This window comes from Mus pahari, chromosome X (assembly GCF_900095145.1).
Source record: "Mus pahari chromosome X, PAHARI_EIJ_v1.1, whole genome shotgun sequence".
NCBI classification, from domain to species: Eukaryota; Metazoa; Chordata; class Mammalia; order Rodentia; family Muridae; genus Mus; species Mus pahari.
The window spans coordinates 79,607,994-79,625,299 of NC_034613.1; positions in this window are offsets into that span (position 1 = coordinate 79,607,994).

A 17,306-nucleotide genomic window follows, 5' to 3' on the forward strand; every position below is an offset into this window, starting at 1 on the left:
AAAAGCCCAGGACCAGATGGGTTTAGTGCTGAATTCTATCAGACTTTCAAAGAAGACCTAATTCCAACTCTCCTCAAAATATTCCACAAAATAGAAACAGAAGGTAATCTACCCAATTCATTCTATGAAGCCACAATTACTCTGATACCTAAACCACACAAAGATCCAACAAAGAAAGAGAACTTCAGACCAATTTCCCTTATGAATATCGAGGCAAAAATACTCAATAAAATCCTTGCAAACTGAACCCAAGAACACATCAAAATGATCATCCATCATGACAAAGTAGGCTTCATCCCAGGGATACAGGGATGGCTTAATATAATGAAATCCATCAATGTAATCCACTACATAAACAAACTCACAGACAAAAACCACATGATCATCTCGTTAGATGCTGAGAAAGCATTTGACAAAATCCAACATCCCTTCATGATAAAATTCTTGGAAAGATTGGGAATTCAAGGCCCCTTGGCTGAGAAACACCTGAAAAAATGTTCAACATCCTTAGTCATCCGGGAAATGCAAAGCAATAAATGACTCTTAATGTCATTCTGTTATACTTATAGAATAGTGCCTTGATCAGCTTCCTCCTACACCATATGGGAACAAATATTGATTGCCACAAGCAGACATTATCCAGAGAATAAGAGACTTTGGAACACTCAGCCCTAAGTGGGATGTTTCTATTAAATCCCTCCCAATGAGGGATCGGGGGGCCCTGCAGAAGAGGAGGCAGAAAGAATATAAAAGACAGAGGGGGAAGGAGAACTCCAAGAAAACATGGTCCTCTAAATCAGCATGAACAAAGTTTATATGAATTCACAGAGACTGAACTAGAATGCACAGGGCCTGCACGAGTCTGCACCCAGTCCTCTGTATATATTTTATAGCTTCCAGTTTAGTGTTTTTAATGGGGTTCCTGAGTGTTCAAAAGAGTGGGTCTCTCTGATTCTTGTACCTTCTCTTGGGCTCTTTTCCTTCTGTTTGTTTTGTCCAATTCTGATGTATAAGTTTTGTTTTATATTATATTATTATTCTAAGGAATAAGTTTGTTTGTTTTCTAATGAGAGACTTAAAGGGGATGGGTCAAGATGGAAGGAGAAGTAGGGAGGAACTGCTTGGAGGACAGGAAAAAAACCCAAATCAGGATACAGTGTGTGAGGAAAAAATTTATTTTCATTAAAAGCAAAAAAGAGAAAAAGTTTTCCAACATCTTATCATTGAATAAAAAGGAAAATTATTCTTCTTATAAAAAGGAGTTCCTATATTACTAAAGGATTACTTTAAAACAACACTTTCCTGCAGCTTTCTGTTGGCTGGTTGGTTGGTTGGTTGGTTGGTTGGTTGGTTTGGTTTGGTTAGGTTTGGTTTGTTCTCTTTGGTCTGTGCTGAGAGTCAAACCCAGTATTTTGCACATACTAGACAAGTACTCCACCACTGAATGACATTCCCAGTCTTGTAACATTTTCTCAGTGTGTTCATGACCCAGAAAGAGCTATCTACCAACCAGCAATTACAGTAAATTTTAAAGCAGCAGACAGAATTACTGAACCCTGACTCTTGTGGTAATATCCTAAAAGGAAATATACATTGAATTGCTTTATTTATTTTAATTGTTTGTGGGGTATTTATTCCATGCAAGTACCGAGCATGGAAGTAGAGAGAAGACTTTGTGTCTGACCTGCTGCTGAGATGTGCTTGTGAAATGTAGCAAACTCATGTTTCCAAGGAGAAGGGCATCCACCATGGCTCAGTACTTGCTATGGACCAAAGTGACACTTTTCCACTTTTAACATGGCCTCAGGAAGGAAGGTAGCCTTGTGCAGGCTCAGGTCACAGGTCTGGTTGACACCTGCAGTTCTGCTTAGTGTTCTGCTTTAGATCTCCGGTGTGAAAACAAGTCTTTGTGGTGTTCAAGGTGGTCAACACAATAGGATGGTGGGTTAGGGTGCTTTCTGGGTCAAAAGAAAGGTCTCATTCAACTGAAGCAATCGTAGGCTCTGTGTGTCAAATTGAACACCAAATGATTTTTATGCCCACATGCTGGGTTTGACTATGAATATTTTTCAAATTGTAAGTATCTGTCAACTACTTTGATGTGATAATACATAAATAGAATGCAACTTAAAAACATTTTTAAAAACCTACAATTATATAAGGTAACAGTTAAAGGCTCTGATATTTTCTTGGACTACATGGCGTACTGTGAAGTTCAAAGAAATTACATTTTACAGAGTTATAATTATCTGAGATTTTGTATTGATAAAAATATTAATACAAAATAAAATATTAAAATGCATGATTGATGACCTCATTGTGGTTTATTCTTAGGTGAACTAAAATGTTGTGTTCATATAAATGTGTATACTTCGCTTTTGTTTGGATACAGTGAATAGCATTACCTAGCTTTATAAAATATGCTTGCCTGAGGAAATTCAGTTCTGTTCACTGAAATATACTTGAGGTACTTTCTTTCCATCACATTTTAAAATGTACCTATTCTTATTTCATTTACAACAATAAAATAGCAGTTTATAGGCATTTCATAAAGTTTGATAATATAGGGCTTCATTTTAAGAAAACTTTAGTTTCACTGTCTATATATAATTCACAAAGGTTATTCAAGACATACCAGAAAATTCCCTATACCTCTGTATGAGAAACTGGAAACAGAATAGACTAAGCTGCTACAACCCATTTCCTCTATGAAAGCTTTATACAAACTTGTAAAGAGGGTTTAATTGTACGCTCTGTAAATACTTGGGCAAGTAACTCTAATACAGGTTTCCGAGCCAGGGCAAAAACCAGGGAAGTCCCAGAGAACTACAGTGAATTCACAAAAGCATGCATGAAATTAGAAGCACATCATCTGTACACCCTGTGGCAGATTGCAGAAAGTGGAGATTTTGATAGGATTTTGAATGCTAACAAGCAGAACTGTAATGTTTCAAGGCTAAAAAATATGTAAGAAGTACAATGATTTAATAGTTGTGTGCTGTGTTTTGTTTTGCGTGTGTATGTGTGTGCATGCATGTGTGTGTGTGTGTGTGTGTTGTGTGTGCTAGGGCATGTCTCATATACTTTAAAGCCTCATAAAGGTTTTTGCTGTACAAGGGTAGTAAGTTTCATTGTTCTTTAATAAGAACGGAAATAACTGAACAAAAAATTAAGAGTGCTATTTATTTTTTTTTTAAAAAGTGAGTCTCACTGCTTCTTCAGCAGAGGGCACTCTGCAATGAAAAGTGACTGGAAGCCAAAGATGCTATATTTCCAATGTAGTATCCAAGAATCCAGTTAAACTGTTAGAGGAAAAAGAATTGTCTCTCCATCTTAATTCATCTATGTAATGTGATAATAGGCATGCTACAGTGGTCACAGTTATTCTCATGCTCACTCAGTTGAGGTGTTACCTAAACCTCCTAAGCTGCCTTTCTTGTTTTATTATGGGCATATATGTGTAGCAAACAGATCAACAAATCAATCCTAAGAAAGCTGAGAAATCATTATAAATTGCTAAAAAACGTCAATGTTTCTGCACACACAAAAATACTTATTAAAAAATTGATGGCTTTAGATGGAAAACACTATAGAATTAAGCTTTCCGTTCTGTACCAAAACAGTACTGAAAATAGAATGGTCCACTTGCTAGACTTTCCTAGCCCCATTATATGATTGTGCTTGCCACAGTCCAGTAACCTTCATTGATGAAACAGTTGGTAACACAGACAATGCTGTACGAGAAGTATAGCTTAATAAATAGTAATCCAGGCCCAAGTTCCACTACTTATGACTTGGAGCAACTTAGTTAACCTTAACCTTGTAATGTTTTAGTTCCTCTTTAAAGTATAACATTTCAACACTAAAGGGCATAAAATAAAGATTTCACAGTCTATTTCTGCATGCTTATTCATTGGTATAACATTACCAAAAGAGCTCTAAAATTTAGTGGTTACAAGGTTACATTTTCATTAATTTTATATTATATCTGTGTGTGTTGATTTTTTGTTCAGTTATTTCCATCTGATATAGATAGATAGATAGATAGATAGATAGATAGATAGATAGATAGATAGACATAGATATAGATAGATATCTACCTATATCTATCTATATCTATATATATATATATATCATGAAGTTGGCCCTTTATCGTGAAGGTGCACTATACATGTATTTATTGAACTATATATAGCAAATGTTCTAGAAAAATTAAATTGTTACTGACTAATGGTCAGTATGAACAATATCTCTCTGCTTTGTTATCATGCTGTAAATATCTAGAAATGATTTAAAGCATACAGGCTGTTGTGCACACTTTATATTCAAAGCACAGACTATTTTATATGAGAAAAACCACACACTCACCTTGTTAGTATTATATTACATTTTCAAGGATATAAGCTATGTTCTGAATTTAAATGAAGAATTTTAAAAGCAAAATCATTATCTTTCCTACTTTACCTACCTTTTTACATAGACAGGGACACATATGCCTTATAGACTATTTCTTCCATAGATGCTCACAAGATTTATTTCTGAGTAGCTAATGGAAACTCTTGAGAAATGAGAGAAGTAACTGGATTATACAATATAAAAGAGGGCTGTGTATATAAGTTAACAGTAGAGTGCTTGCCTAGCATGTAAAAGGCTCAAGATTCAGTCCCCAGTATCATCCAAAAAACAACTAGGAAAACCTTATACTCTATGAAAGTTTATTCCTTTTTCTTTTAAAAAACTTTTAAAATTTTTTATTTGTTTTTAATTTCTTTTTTACATTCCATATTCCATTCCCTGCCACCCCCATTCACCCTCCAACTGCTCCACATTCCACACCTCCTCCCCACCCCATCCCATCTCCACGTGGATGCCTCCACCCCCACACCCCAGCCTACCTGACCTCTAAACTCCCTGGGGCCTCCAGTGTCTTGAGGGTTAGGTGCATCATCTCAGAATGGACACAGACCTGGAAGTCCTCTACTGTATGTGTGTCGGGGGGTCTCATATCATCTGGTGTATGCTGTCTGTTTGGTGGTCCAGTGTTTGAGAGATCTCAGGGGTCCAGATTAATTGGAACTGCTGGTCTTCCTATAGGATCGCCCTTCTCCTCAGCTTCTTTAAGCCTTTCCCTAATTCAACAACAGGGGTCAGCAGCTTCTGTCCATTGGTTGGGTGCAAATGTCTCCATCTGACTCTTTCAGCTGCTTGTTGGGTCTTCGGAGGTCATGCTAGGTCCCTTTTTTGTGAGTGCTCCATAGCCTCAGTAATAGTGTCAGGCTTTGAGACTTTCCCTTGAGCTGGATCCCACTTTGGGCCTGTCGCTGCACTTTCTTTTCCTCAGGCTCCTCTCCATTTCCATCCTTGTAATTCTTTCAGACAGGAACAATTGTGGGTCAGAGATGTGACTGTGTGATGGCAACCCCATCCCTCACTTGATGTCCTGTTTTCCTGCTGGAGGTGGGCTCTATAAGTTCCCTCTCCCTACTGTCTGGTGTTTCTTTCTATTTTTTTTTCTTTTATTAGATATTTTCTTTATTTGCATTTCAAATTTTATCCCCTTTCCTAATTTCCCCTCCGAAAACCCCCTATCCCTTCCCCCATCCCCCTGCTCACCAACCCACCCACTCCTGCCTCCTGGCCTTCGCAGTCCCCAATACCGGGGCATATAACCTTCACAGGACCAAGGGCCTCTCCTCTCATAAATGACCAACTAGGCCATCCTCTGCTACATATGCAGCTAGAGCCATGAGTCCCATGTGTTTTCTTTGGTTGGTAGTTCTGGAGATACTGGTTAGGTCACATTGTTGTTTCTCCTATGGGGCTGCAAACCCCTTCTGCATCTTGGGTACTTTCTCTAGCTCCTCCATTGGGGACCCTGTGTTCCATCCAATAGATGACTGTGAGTATCCACTTCTGTATTTGTCAGGCACTGGCAGAGTCTCTCAGGAGACAGCTATATCAGGTTCCTGTCAGCAAGGTCTTGTTGGCATTCACAAGAGTATAGGTTTGGTGGTTGTTTATGGGATGGATTCCTAGGTGGGGCAGTCTCTGGATGGTCATTCCTTCGGTCTCTGTTTCACACTTTATCTCTGTAACTCCTTCCATGGGTATTTTGTTCCCCCTTCTAAGAAGGAACAAGGTATCCAGACTTTGGTCTTCCTTCTTCTTGAGTTTCATGTGTTTTGCGAATTGTATCTTGGGTATTCCTTGTATCTTGGGTATTCCGAGTTTCTGGGCTAATATCTGCTTATCCGTGAGTACATATCATATGTGTTCTTTTGTGATTTGGTTACCTCACTCAGGATGATATCCTCCAGATCCATCCATTTGTCTAAGAATTTCATAAATTCATTGTTTTTAATAGCTGCGTAGAACTCCATTGTGTAAATGTACCACATTTTAACTGTCCATTCATTAGCTTATGGGCATCTAAGCTGTTTCCAATTTCTAGCTATTATAGATAGAGCAGAAATGAATGTGGATGAGGAAGTATCTCTGTAGTAGCATGCAAAGTCCTTTTAAAAATATATATATTGTATGTATTAATTATATACTCATATACTTTTATATACTTATATACTTTTATATACTTTTAGCCTTTGCATCCATATTAAGTTTTGGATCTATTACAAAAGAAGAGTTTCATTAATTATCTAAAATCTCATAAGGTCACCGAACCATAAAATTGTAGACCAGGGGCTGTAACTGATTTCTCTCTAACTACTTCCTCTCTCTTCTTTTAAATTCAGAATGTGAAATAGCGAGCAGGTGGCTATTCACTACATTTGTCAACAGGATGCGGGGCATAACTTCTCTCAAACTCAGCTTCTCTCTTCCTAATATGTGGCTTTATTCTACTTCCCTCAGATGGTTGTCTTAAGTATTAAAAACAATAGATTGAAAGTCCTTAGTGGATTTTATCATTCATAGTGAGTATTCTACCTACTGTGCTCTTCCTTTCAAAGCCAAGAGCTCACTTGAAATTATTCTATTTTATTAAATTGCATAATTCTTAATACACAAGTTAATAAGAACTTTCTTTTTATAATGTGAATACATGTGAATGAATGAAGGAAATATTGCCACCTTTGGTACCATTGGTACTACAGTTTGTGTCCATACTTAAAAATTCTCTTAAGAATTTTCCATTATTATACCACTATTAAAAATACACTTACAAAGCTGTTATGACAATGTAAAAGTGATCTACAACTTAAAATAGTGTTCTCACTTTATCTTTGGATGAAATAATTGTAGTGACTGAGGACCATAATTAGTGTTTATGATCCTAAGAATGAACTAGAAAACAGAGTACAGCACAGCAGACTGAAGTCAGAGTTATGCAGTCACACCATTACTGAACTGTGGTATAACTTCCTACAAACACCTAACCATAGAACTCTGTACATGTATTTGATCTGCTATAGTCACATATGGAATGACAAATCCAATAGGGATTTTCCTGTTTATTAATTCATTTAAACTGCATAATACTCCACATTTTCTGACTGATTTGCAACCACTTGGCCATTTCCTTTTTTAAACTTATTTTAATTAACATATTTTAACTGACAAATTAATAAGATCGACTGTTATGTTTTATCAGTTTTACTTTGCTTATTTATGTTTTGTGTTTCTAAAATCTGATTTGTTTTGTGACGTGCTTTCAAAGATTTATTTATTTAAAAAGTGGATATTAGCCCAAAAACTTAGAATATCCAAGATACAATTTGCAAAACACAAGAAAATCAAGAAAAAGGAAGACCAACAGGTGGATACTTCATTCCTCCTTAGAATAGGGAACAAAATACCCATGGAAGGAGTTACATAGACAAAGTTTGGAGCTGAGACCAAAGGATGGACCATCCAGAGACTGCCCCACCTGGAGATCCATCCCATAATCAGCCACCAAACGCAGACACTATTGCATATGCCAGCAAGATTATGCTGAAAGGACCCTGATATAGCTGTCTCTTGTGAGGCTATGCTAGTGCCTGGCAAATACAGAAGTGGATGCTCATAGTCATCTATTGGATGGAACACAGGGCCTCCAATGGAGGAGCTAGAGAAATTACCCAAGGAACTGAAGGGGTCTGCAACCAAATGGAAGGAACAACAACATGAACCAACCAGTACCCCCAGAGCTCATGTCTCTAGCTGCATATGTAGCAGAATATGGCCTAGTTAGCCATCATTGGGAAGAGAGGCCCCTTGGTCTTGCAAACTTTATATGCCCCAGTACAAGGGAAAGCCAGGGCCAAGAAGTGGGAGTGGGTGGGTAGGGGAGCAGGGGAGGGGTGGGGTATAGGGAACTTTCAGGATTTCATTTGAAATGTAAATAAAGAAAATATCTAATAAAAAATCCATTCATTTAGTTTTGTGTGTATGTATATATGTGGAGGCAAGAGGACAATTCTTGGGAGTTACTCCTCTCCTTCCACAATGAGGTTCCAGGGATGCAACTTGGATTTTTCGCTTGTCTGTAAAAGTCTTTACCCATTGAGCCATTACTATAGGCCTTATATGTTCTCAAAGTCAGCATGTGGTTTGAGTATAGAAGCTTGAGGCTTGGATGGGAAATGCTATACGTGATGGTATGATAGTGTCTGCTGCCTCTGAATCAGATTCAGCCTGGAACAAACACTCCTTTAACAAAATGTTAATGTCTAGGAAACAAGATTCAAATAACAGAATAAGCAGTCTAAGGTCAAATATAATTTTTAAGAAGATTGTATTCCATGATTGTTGGAATGTCCGCTCTGTTCTGTTAGTGCAAGCAATCCATAACAGACTAATGATGTTCAGTGTTTCTCTGCCTGTTTGGAAATCAGGCATTTGCATTCATCATTCCTTATCTTTCCTTCTTGATTGGGAGAACTGGTTAATTTCAATGCTAAATATTCTCAGAAATTAAGATGCCATTTCCTTTTTGCTTAGGCTCTTATTTAAAAAAGATTTTCTTGAAGTTTTCATAGTTGTAGAAAAGTAGCTGTACAGTAGGATATGAGTTTAGAAGGCATACCCTGCGACTCTGACCAAATCACTCAAATTCACTGTGTCTGCTTATGTATGTGTGCAAAACATATCAGAACCAATTTGGTACAATTGTAGTAAGGGTAAAATGCAATGACAGAAATTCATAGCCTGGGAGCACGGGTCTCCCAGGTATGTTAGCTGCTCCGAGTTTGTATTTCCTAGTATTTATATGGTTAGGTTTTATATAAAAATGCATTTAAGAACAATGCTTTATACAATCTTCAATCTAAAATTGTGGAAGAACACAAACAAGTCAAAACCCCTTTAAAAGTCAAAACATCTCATACTTTATCATTCATCAGAAATGACAAACGTCATTAAATGATAAAATGATAAGTTAATTCCCTGTCAGGGAAATTATGCTATCTAGAAGATTTCTAGCAGCCTGAAGTCCAGTTGATACTCTCTGACCAATATTTATCTAAAATTAATAACAGACAACAAAATTAATAGGTGGAATTTTAAGTGCTGCAAGTTGTCACCCAATACTGTAGTTCCTTGAACCATTAGGTGCCACCTCATGTAATCAGTAGACTAGTACTGTGTTGCACTAAGGGTCACTGAAATGTTTTATTGGACCTGCCAACAATTCTCTGGCCTATTTTTGGTGTTCCATTTAACTTTTTGCCAAATCTGAATTACTGGGGTGTGAATAGTTCAAATGCTACCTCATGCAGGCTTTTAGATTGATCCTAATTGCATTAATTGATAGCAATTTCTCTATCCAAAAATTTTTGGAGAGGAATTTACAGTCTTGGTAAGGCTTCTGAAGCCACTAATGTGCCACCACCTGATTGCTCAGTGCACTACAGTGACAAAAAAAAGTTGCGTGCTAAACTCCAAGTTTGGAAAAGAAGTTTATTTAGGCCATTTCTTTTATGAAAACTGGTCTCTGAAACTATTGGCAAATAATACTTCTATAGAAGATAGAGATCAATTTTTAAAAAGTTTTTAAAATATACTCAAAAGATGCCCCACCATGCCATAGGGGCATGTGTTCCACTATGTTCATAGCGGCCTTATTTGTTATAGCCAGAAGCTGGTAACAACCTAGATGTCCCATGAAAGAATAATGGATACAGGGGCAGGGGAAAGAGGACAGGGTCAGGTGTGGGAAGAGACAGGGGTTGGGGAGGGCAAAGGGTTAGGAAATTGAATGGAGGTATACAGCAGTGGGGGGTGGGGGACTGGGGGTAGCCACTAGAAAGTCCAAGATGCCAGGAAAGCAAGAGGCTCCCAGGATCCAACAGGGAGGACATTAGTTGAAATACCCCACAAAGGGGAGAGAGAACCTGTGGAGACAATATCAGAGGTTAAGCACACCCCCAGTTGAGGGATGGGGCCACCCACCCATCTCAAAAGTATTAACACAGAATTGTTTTTGTCTAAAGGAAATGCAGGGACAAAGAGTAGAGCAGAGACATTCAGAGACTGCCCCACCTAGGAATCCATCCCATCTGCAGACAAAAAACCCAGACACTATTGATGATGCCAAGAAGTACTTGCTGACATAGGCCTGATATGGCTATTCTCTGAGAGTTTCTGCCAGCACCTGAACAATACAGATGCAGATGCTCTCAGCCAACCATCACACTGAGTACTGGGCTCCAATGGAGGAGTTAAAGGAAGAACTGAAAAAGCTGAAGGGGTTTGCAACCCCATAAGAAGAACAACAATATCAACCAACCAGAACCCCCAGAGTTCCCAGGGACTAAACCACCAACCAAAGAGTACATAAGGGGGCGCCCATGGCTCCAGCTGCATATGTAGCAGAAGAAGGCCTTATCAAGCATCAATGGGAGATGGGGCCCTTGGTCCTGTTGAGACTCAATGCCCCAGCATATGGGAATGCTAGGGTGGTGAGATGGGACTGAGTGGGTGGGTGGGGGAGCACTCTCATAGAAGTAGCGGGGATGAGACAGGAGGTTTTTGGAGGGGAAACCGGGAAGGGGGATAACATTTAAAATGTAAATAAATAAAAGAACCAATAAAATGTGAAAAATAAATATGGTACATTTATAGTTTTGGAATACTGTTCGGCTATTAAGAAAAATGAAATTTGCAGGTAAATGGATGGTACAGGAAAAATAATTACCCTGAGTAAGGTAACCCAGACATCAAAAGACAATATATATTTTCTTGTATATGTAGATGTTAGCTTTTAAGCTTTTAATATGTGAGCTACAATGTGAATAACTGTGAAGGATAGGTGCTGATAAATAGGGGAGGAAGGAGAGTTAGTATGTAGTGTGACAGACAGATAAAGAAGAAACTAGAATAGGAGGATTAAATGGGGGAGGGTATGGGAGAGCAGGGTAACAGGAAGAATATAGTGATAGACAACTAACACAGATCTTCTGGAAAAAATCTATGAAAACCTGCAGCTATAGAAGCTTCCATAAACAATGTGAATATGAAAGGAATCTATGAAGTTACCATATAATGGTGAAGACACTGTCCCAACTAGATATCTTATACCCCCAAGTAAACTCTGCACTGCAAGGAATTAGTTACATCTAGTACAGTGATTGGCCAAAAGGGTCTCTGGAACCTCCCTAAACACCATAGGCTACTGCTAAGGCGATCAATTGTTCTCTGCTACCCAGTAGTAAAGGCCCTATTGCTGAGGACAACATGCATTTATGCTATCAAAAATGAGGAAACTGAGGTGGTGCTTAACTAAGAAACTCCATCTCTAATGACTAGCATGCTCAGTGCTTTAAGGTGCTCTACACATTACCAGGAGATATCACCTGGCTACAAGCCCTATGACCAATAAAAGAGACATGCCTGCAAGATAGACTGCTGTAATAGTGACACAAATATTATGGTGATAACCAAGCACCTCTTTAGAAACTAGATTTAAGGCCCACTCTATGAAATAGAACCTGGATCTAGCACTACTAAAGTAGCCAAGAATCCAAGACTAGATAGGCCCCAGGGAGAAACCCACTATTATTATTCTGTAAAGGAACATAGCAATAACATGACTACTAGAACATATTTGTATAAAGAACAGAACAAAGAATATCAGAGTTAAAAACAAGGAGATCTTAATACAGACTTATTTTAATTCTAATATAAAAATACATATTTATCAATTTTAGAAAATTAACCACACCACCCTGACATTAAAAATAGGAGAAGCTTATGACAGGGTATTTCTATAATATCTCTGTAACTTTCCTATAAATTTAAAACTACTCTAAAATTGAAGGTGAATTTCAATTTTTTATTCCTAGTAAATAGATATTGAAGCCATGTACATTCTATCAATGAGAGAAAATGTTTCAGAAAACAATCTGGTGACTTTTATAAGTTCACAACTGTCCTACCTATCTTCTCTCTGACTATCCATAAATTTTTACTTTTTCATATTTGAAATTACTTATTTTCTATTTTCCCATATCTACTTGAATAAATAAAAATATGTTTCAGTTAAGTATATTTTAAATCTGAATATTCAAGTTCTTTAGCCTTGTCAGCTTTGTTTAAATAAACCAAAATGATTCTATTGAATATGAGGCATTCCTTATCCTTCTAATAATCTTGAGAAACCTAACAGAAAATTGGGATCCCCCAACCTACCTTGGACAGAGGCACAGGGTCATCTTTTAGCAGTTTGATACTTTGTAGAGGCAGCTATGAAAGAAAACAAAACTGTCAAAACAAAATCAAGAAGTGCTTTAGCAAAGAAAATTTTGGTGGTAACATCTATATAGTTTATTAAATAAAAGACAAAATAAATGCAAGTTTTGAATCCAAACTAATAGAGGCCCTTAGGTAAAGCACGTGGTAAAGTTATAATGAATAAGAAGCAGTTTTAAGGCAGAGAAACAATACTGAAGGTAAAAAATTGTGGAGATTTTTGTCAAAGTACAACTAGTTAAAAGAAAAACATCATTAGGTCTTTATTCTACCATTGCTAATAGAACAAGGTAGCCGAAGATAAAGCATGTGTTCCCTCTATTCCAAGAAAATATTCAAAAGTCATGTCTTTTTGAAGAATGAGATAACTTGAAGCTTTTAGTAAATTCATTGGGCATTCAAATAGGTAGAAGAGCAAATTTTCTTTTCTTTTTCTTTTAACTTTGGGGGAGGGCAGGATCACACCACGTACCTTTGGTTATTCTGGAACACACTATATAGACCAGGCCTTGAACTCATAGAGGGTCTGTCTGTCTCTGGTTTTCAAATGCTATGATTAATGGGGTGTACCACTACATCTAGCCAGCAAATTTTAAAAGTTACACTTTAATAGGAAGATTATTAGGCTCATTTATGATGATATAACACTAATTAACTGATAAAATTAGGGAAATCTCATAATAAACAAGTTTTCTTTGTATATATTTTATTTATTCCTTTGTATATATTATCATTAATATTTGTGCACACCTCTCATTTCCTTTTTTTCTTTTTTTTCCTTTTTCTTTTCTTTTTTTCTTTTTTTTTTTAAAAAACAGGTTTCCCTGTATAGCCCTGGCTGTCCTGAAACTCACTTTGTAGATCAGGCTGGCCTTGAACTCAGAAATCTGCCTGCCTCTGCCTCCCAAGTGCTGGGATTAAAGGCATGTGCCACCACAGCCCAACAACGTCTCTCATTTTTATACTATCTCATTTCATCCTAACAATAAAGCGATAAAATGAAACTGGCAGCAATTATTTTCCTTTCATAGGTGAGGAATTACAGTTTATAGAGTGTCTTTAATTTAAGTTGGGTCATACAGCCAACAAGTTGAAACTGTGAGTCTGACCTTAACATTTTTGTTTTTCACACATCCTTACAAAGCTATCTGGAGATGCCTTGAAGCCCCCTAAAATTCCATTATCCTTTGACTAAGAAATGGCTTTCAAATTAAATTCATAATATTCTCACTCAAACTAAATAAAAACGAAAATTCTACTGAAAAAACATCAATATGTTTTTCTATTTTCTAGTTCAAAATGAGAAAAAAGATTGGAGAATTTAAAAGCATAACAATCAATCATAATTTTAGCATCTCTCATAGATTTAAAAGGTTTTACATGCTTCACAAAAGGAATAGAGTAATTTTTTCAAAAGAGCATTAATAAAGCTACAATCAAATCTTAGACAATGTATCATCACAAGACAATAGAATCCAAAGAGTTCATGATTTCATTTTGTCGTTAGTCTAAACTATAGTAAGTGATAAACAGAAATTCTTATATAAACTTAATAGTATTAAAAACAAGGTAACAGCTGTTTCCTCCATTAGTCATGGTTTGAAACTACAGTACCTATTAATTTTGGATTTTGGTATCTCAATTATGAAATGAAAATCTAAGCAATGATAATTAAATTATAAAAAGTAAAAGAAAGATATCTTGGGAAAATTCTGACACTGATACTCTATAATTATTGATTTTGTAATTACTAACTTCAGTTCCTGTTAAGCGGTAATCTAAAGAATTTTAATTACCTTAGTAATTTACAAAGAAAGATGGGTTGGCTTCAAAAATATTAATTTGTCTTAAATTAGCTACAAGCTTAAAAATACAAAATTAATATTAGTAATAGAGAACACACACAAACAACTCCATCTTCAAATATGATTTAAAATCCAGAAAATGTAACATTATACATCTGTGTCAGTACCTAGGAGGCTAGGGAGTCCGGAACAATGAAGAAATTGCCAAAGATACAAAGCATCTCAAGTTCACTGAAAAGCACAAAATTGTTGTTAAAAAAATCCATAAATTGGTCAAGACAACAGGGTAGAAATGTGAATTTTCCCAGCTGAAGCCTAAAATAATTGCGACAATAGAACTCATAGTGGCTGAAAAAGAGCTATCAATCAAAAATGGTAGAGTTGTACCCCCTAACCATGGAAACATGACCATGCCATTTGCTCCACACATTAAAGCATTTGGAATATTTCTACACACAAAATCAGGAGTTCTAAAAAGAAACCCTGGTGGGTTTTTTGCAGTGGAAAAAGTAGGGCAGAAGTACTCAGAGATCATGTTAGGCCATTATGAGAGTGGGGAAGGCCCCACACTCAGAAAGCAAGATACACTCACAAGCTATCTAAGAATGAAAAAATCACAGCTGGATAGACTCAGACTCCTCCACATAAGTGCTGCATTCAGGAACCCCACTATCAAATTTGCACTCATTGCCAGGGAAACAAGACCTCTCTCAGATATAGGAATTATGCCTCTAGGAGTAATGGCCAATCTACCCTAGCAACTATAAATCTGAACAGATAACCAAGAATCTGCAAATATCTGAAAGGAGGGAAATAAAAGAATGGGAAAAAACCCAAAAACTACATGCAAATGGTAAGAAACAATACCACACAAAGTGTAAAATAGAAGAAATTACTAAACAACTATTAAATACAGAGCATCTAGTGAGACTGTTTCATTTAAAAACAACAGTTTTCTCTAGAAAAGAAGCAAGGGCATGCCCTGCCCAACTCCATCAAGCTCAACAGATACAAGAAAATTAAAACAAGACCTTATATCTTTCCATGGATTAGAGCTGGATTTCAACAACAACAGAAGCACCAAAGGGCCTACACACTCGTGGAAATTGAACAGCTCTCTACCCAATGATGTCTGGGTCATGGGAGAAATACGAAAGACATTAAAGACTTTGGGGAAGTCAATGAAAATGAAGGCACAACATACCCAAATTTATGGGACACAATGAAAGCAGTGCTCAGAGTAAATTTCATAGCACTAAATGCCACCATGAAGAAATTTGTAAGCATACCTGAAACTCTAGAGAAAAAAAAAAAAGAAGGAAGCACACTGAAGAGGAGTTGAAGGCAGGAAATAATCAAACTCAGGGCTGAAATCAGTCAGGAAACAGTACAAAGAAGCAATGAAACCAAGCTGGTTCATTCATAAAATCAACAAGATAAACAAACCATTAGCCAAACTAACCAAAAGGCAAAGAGACAGTAACCAAATAAATAAAATAAGAAATGAAAAGGGACACATAATAGCTGGCACTGAGGAAATTCAAAGAATCCTTAGGCCTTACTTCAAAAGTCGTACTTCACAAAATTGGAAAATCATAATGAAATAGTTAATTTTCTAGACAGATAACACTTATCAAACTTAAATCAAGATCAGATAAACTATTTAAATAACCCCTAGCCCTTAAAGAAATTGAAGGAGTCATCAAAAGTCCCTTCGCCCCCCCCCCCCCACACACACCAAAAGAAAAAAGACCCAGGGCCAGATGGTTTTAGTGCAGAGTTCTACCAGACTTTCAAAGAAGAGCTAATACTAATACTTTTCCAACTATTCCACAATATAAACACAGAAGGAACACTGTCAAACTCATTCTATGAAGCCACAGTCACCCTGATACATAAACCACACAAATACTCAACAAAGAAAGAGAATTTCCAACCGATTTATATTATGAACATTGATGTAAAGATACTCAACAAAATACTCAACAACTGAATCCAGGAACACATGCAAAACATCACACATGATGATCAAGTAGGCTTCATCCCAGGGATGCAGGGATGATTATATGAAAAACCACCATATGAACAAACTGAAAGAAAAAAATCATGACTATCTCATTAGATGCTGACAAAAACCTTTGACAAAATCCATCACCCCTTCATGTTAAATGTTTTAGAGGGATCGGGGATACAAGGCACATACCTAAACATAATCAAAGCAATATATAGCAAGCCAATAGCCAATATCAAACTAAATGGAGAGAAACTTAAAGCAATTCTACTAAAATTAGGGACAGGATAGGGCTGCCCAGTCTTTCCCTATATATTCGATATAGTACATGAAGTCCCAGCCAGAGTGATAAGACAACAAAAGAGATCAAGGGGATACAAATCAGAAAAGAAGAAATCAAAGTTACAATTTGTGGATAGTATAATATACATACTCAACCCCAAAAATTCTACCAGAGAACTCCTGCAGCTGATAAACATCTTCAGTAAAATGGCTGAATACAAAATTAACTAAAGAAATCTGTAGCCTTCCTCTATGCAAATGATAAACAGGCTGAGAAATAAATTAGGGAAACAACACCCTTTACAATAGCTACAAATAATATAAAACATCTTGGTGTAACTCTTATCAGGCAAGTGAAAGACCTATATGACAAGAACTTCAAGTCACTGAAGAAAGAAATTGAGGAAGACATCACAAGATTAAAAGAACCCCCATGCTCATGGATAGGTAGGACCAACATAGTAAATATAGCTATCTTAGCAAAAGCAATCTACAGATTCAATGTAATTCCCATCAAAATTCCA